Genomic DNA, 5,000 nt, shown 5'->3' on the forward strand with positions numbered 1-5,000 from the left:
GTGTTTTTTTTTTTTATATTACGAGTGTTCGTAAGTCGAGAAATTCTTGCAATTTCCTTATTTGTTCTTCCTCTGAGTCATCTTGTCTCGGCTTTATTTTTATTTGTGTTATCATTATCATATTCCCGTCGTGTCCCTTTCCATTTTCATTACTGAGGCATTGAATCTAGTTTATGCTTTTGTGTTACGGTTTATGGTAGGATCCGTATACTTTTATTGTCGGCTTTCAGAACACGTTACTAGTACACCATAGCGAGGGCACTATCCTTCCTAACAGCATATACCCTAGTCAGCAGTGCATCTTAATTGCTACAGCATTTCACCATAACGACGTCTTCACCACGGCCTCAAGTACCTTGGCCATCGTTACATTTCCGCTGCAGTGCCGGAGCATCGCTGTTTCTTTCCCGCCGCCGGACAGTCACCTCGCACATTGTTTTAAGAAATGGTCCTTTATTACGGCGTGCCTTGTCTTTTATTCATTAATTCTCCCTTTCTTCATTCTGCTGTGACGACCCTTTTCCCATCGCCCCTTCCCTACAGCTCCGCCGCCAGATCTGGTCACACTCAAGCGTCCGCCGTGAAAAGCTGCGGTCGGGGCGAAAGGCCAAAAGGTTTCCACCCGCGCCGTTCCTTCGTCGACGCCACAACGCCGTCTGCGCCACATTCCACTCATAAATCCAAATTATGTTTCCTCACCGCAGAATTCTCCCCTTCCGCGGAAAAATGTGTTTTAGCAAGCCGTGAGTCCGATAAATATTGCGGGAGGAGAGTCATCCGTACTTGCGCGATGCACAGGAGTAACTCTGCCATTTCTGCGAGATGTGCGCCAGTTGCGATCACGCGAGAGCCGAAGCAGTTTTACGGAGACCTTTGTGAATCTCCGGAGGAGAGTCACGCAGCAGGGGCTGCGGCGGCGGCGGTGCCGGCCCGCGGGAACGGAAACATGAAACTCCTCCGCCGAACTCGAGGCGCTGCCAAGCCTCCCATGCACACTCCAGCGGGGACACGAGAAGGACTTCGACTCGTAAAGATGGATGCAAACGATCTCGCAGCGTACAAGAAGTAGTCGGGGTTTAAAAAGTGAACTATGAATGTGACGTGAAAGAGTTCGTGAAATAGTTTAGAGACTTATACCCTCGTCTGACTTTCTTCTTTGTTGAACTTGGAAAAGAAATCTATGAAATCCACAAAGCTATGATATTCATAGGAAGATTTCGTACTCTCCCAGATATCGAAAGTATGCGTGATATGATAAACTGACAAATGAAAGATGACAAGTATTCAGAGGAGCCAATATTTGTAAAAATAATTTTGACGGCCTTAAATATTCTTCGAAAGTAAATGTCTTTTAGTCAGTGGAATGGCATGCGGTAATATGGATGACTCTTACACTTAAAAGAAAAACAAAATAATGGTACCGCAGAACTAAATCATACATGCTATTGCGCGCGTCTGTGTGTTTGAAACAAGAGGAAAACCGTCTAAAATATTAAGAAGGAACTATGAGCCAAAATATGTGTTAAGAGCTCAAAGAGGCTTAAAATGTAGCGGCGGACGTTGAAGGCATGCCGTACAGGGTCTTGATGATGCGAGATATCTCAAAGGATTTCTGTAATACTTACGGACAATCGCTCAGACTTTAACAGCCAGCGAGACATAATGGGTTCAGAAGACGAATTTTCGATCGAAGCAGCAAACAGAGGAGGTCAAGGCCATTTATATCGAGTTCAGATCGCCAAAACTGGGACATGTTCGTGCTCTCGACTCGTCTCATTCTTTAGGCCGCAGACGTAAAGCACTTTCACGCGTGTTTCGGTGTTTAAATGGCGGAGAAATGCTCATTCGGCATTTAGAAACACTACATTTTACATTGACTTTACATTTCTTAGGTAAGTTTGATACTCATATTCACATGACGGCGCTTATGTGGACGTTAGATGATCAATAAATGCTAAGTTTTCTTTTATCTTTACTTTCTTTTTATTTCTTTGCTCTCCTCCCATTGCTCAAGTCCCTCTACAAACACAGCGAAGATGTCGTATGCCTTATGCAGTGACTTAACCAAAATTGCAATAAACATGTAAATTTCCTAGAGAATTTAATTTCGTTGTGTAAATTCTGTAAATAAATACATTGTGTTTTATAATCCTGCTAGTGGCATGACGGAGTTGCGCCACGCCGTCACTAAGGGCGATGTTTTGGTTCCATGCTAACTGCTTGTAACCTCTGTTGCCATTGCGATATTACGCCCTATGTGCTGCTCATGAGGCTTTGGGGAGATTTGGCAAGATTTACAACAGCGTCTGATCTGCAGCCGAGGGGAAGTGGGCGGGGGCGGGGCGGGGAACCATTTCCCAACGTTACGTCACTCCTTCCTTTCCCCATATCAGCCCTTCTAATATTCCGCCGTTTATGTCTTTCCCTTTGCCGAATATTTGTTTCCTGTCATTTTTATATAAATCGTTTTATTTTTTCGAGAGTCGCTATGTCAATGTTTAGTGTCTGTTCGAGGTGTTTACCCCAGAGACGGAAGACGTTTCCTGCCACGTTAAAGTTACACGTAATTACTCATGACAGGAAGGGCCTGCCCCACCGCACCTGCTGTCGTGACTCGACACCTCGAGTTTGTGTACGAAGAACCGGGAATATTAACTTGTCGACACGGAGTTCGGTTTCTTTTAACTTTGCAACACGTGAGTCGTCCCAGATGGTTCTATAGATGCATATCCGGTCTAATATACGTACGGAGTGACTTACGCAAGCGGAGGAACATACACAGGCAAACTTCTTCATGTGGATAATATTTTGCGTCAATGAAGGCCTTAAGTGTATGACGTAAAGGTGATATACTTTGAATATACGATAGACAGATTAGTGTCTAAGTGAATCAATGAAATCATCCTTTTATCCTATCGATGAAGATCTACGGACAGCAGTGCTGCGTTCTGCGGTTTTCTTTTCTTATTCATTTAAAGCTAACGTGTGACCAGCGTTCTGTCCACTTCCTTAACTGCCCCATTCTGAAATTCGAACTTTTTCATGGTGAGGGGATTTCAGATTGCAATTCGAATCATGCTGCTGTCCTTTTTATCCCCAGCGTTTGCCTCCTACCCCTCCGACCCTCTTTCTCAGTCCCGTGTTGACCCCCTTCCCCCCAAACCTACGAAGCCATTCTAATTCGAGGCAACAATTAATCTGTGAGCAGCATCGCAGGTCCCTGGGTTCCTTGGAGGGGCACGGGAAAGTCTTGGTTTCTCGACTATTTACCGTCACGGAGGAAACTTTGGATACCCTGGAATCATTTCCGGTCCTGCGGAAACTTCTGGTCTCTTAGAGTCACTCGGGGGAAGGGGAAGGAGGGGGAGAGGAGGACATCTACATCCTGGAATTTTCAGAGCGATTCCGACACTTATTTTTTTCCTCTGTCTCTCCCTCATCATCATCACCCGCGCTGCACACGTCGTCCTCGGCCGCTGCGAGGCCACCATGCTGCCGGCGGGTCGTAAGGGGAATCCATACACTCGCTTTACTGCCCTTCCTCATCTCCTCATCGCGTGTTTAGGATGTTATCGCTTTCTCCCAGTTTTCGCTCTTATACTTCCGTTTTCTTCTTTAAACATGATGATAGCGAGCCCTCGAGACACGATAACGCGTTAGGAAAACAAGCACAATCAATCTGTCCTCGCAGGCCACTGACTTGCTTTTAGACATCGTGCAGTATTGCCGGCTTTTGTTCCCAGCCTGAGGCGGCGGTGGCGAGGCCCAGCAACCCCTCCCTGCCAGCCTTCACCTCCTGCCTGACAAACTGCAGATGCGGCCACACGTTTGGCTGTGTTGTCATCCCGGGTGCGGTGCGCCCTGCTACCTCGCGGGGGGCCGTCTTGTGTGCTGTGTTACAGGCGCTCGCTGCGAGGACGAAGGAGAACACGCGGGCTGCGCCACCATTTTGCCGTGCGATTACACACTTTAATGCGATGGAGGCAAACACCATGATGCTATATCGCTGGCATAACTCGCTGCCATGTAAAGCGCCACGTGATTCCGTAGGATACACAGATACACAGCGGGTGATTTACGTAGCTTGTTAAATATAGGAAAAGCCGGATTTTACGTATGCACAGTTTTCGAATTTCACAAGCCACAAGTACTTAATCAGCTGTCATATTAGTCAACGTTTGAAATATTTTTTTAAAACGTATACCGAAGGGGCAAGCACCCTTGTGTGATGGGGAGCGTTTGACAGGAGCAGCGGAGGCGGGGGCGAGCAGGTGGGGGAGAGCCTGGCAGAGCGGAGAGCAAGACTCCGGCTGGCGGGTGAGCCTCATGTCACTCCCGGGCCTGCTGGGAAATTTGGCGCGAGTGGGTTTATTTTTGTTTTTATTTGTTTTGTAGCGGTGTGAGGGGGAGATGGGATTGAGGAGGGTTGGGGCGAGGTTGCCACTTCATGATAGGCTGGTTATATTGGATATCCTCTTTAGTGTGGCGGCGAGGACTCGCTAGACAAGTGGGCTCACAACTTTGTCAAATGTTTACAATGGATTCCTTTATGCAGTTATAAAAGAAGGACTTTCTTCATTACGTTTCCAATTCGAGATATTGACTCTTCGCTTTCAGCCAAAGAAAACCTTGCGATAGGAGGCTTAAACTTATATATATGTGATTAAACAGTTGAAGAACAGCTGAATATATAGTTGTGAAGTTTAAATGTGAACATTTCTTAGACATGCACTTGGGAAACTAAAGGAACATAGTCTTGGTCGGAGTTTTAATTACTTTAGTCACATCACATCATCTCCTGGTTTTGCGGGGCGATGTGCAGTCAGCACATACAATTTACACTTCAATACTTACATACTAGGTAAGCGATTTGGAAAAGACACGAGGAATCAAATCAGAATACTAAGAAATCTTTTTTTTTATTGTTGCATCCCGACATGTTTAAACTTTCGAAACAGATTCAAGGTATTAGCATAATAGAAAACAAGACTTTCTTCAGA

General features: G+C 45.9%; 1 protein-coding gene across 5 annotated transcripts in view; it reads left to right on the forward strand.

Moving 5' to 3' along the window:
• The window catches only part of LOC113809071 (uncharacterized), a 503,521-nt gene that overhangs the window by 479,054 nt on the left and 19,467 nt on the right, over nucleotides 1–5,000 (forward strand). The gene's annotated exons all lie outside the window — the stretch shown is intronic.

Source organism: Penaeus vannamei, chromosome 3 (assembly GCF_042767895.1).
Source record: "Penaeus vannamei isolate JL-2024 chromosome 3, ASM4276789v1, whole genome shotgun sequence".
In the NCBI taxonomy this organism is placed as follows: Eukaryota; Metazoa; Arthropoda; class Malacostraca; order Decapoda; family Penaeidae; genus Penaeus; species Penaeus vannamei.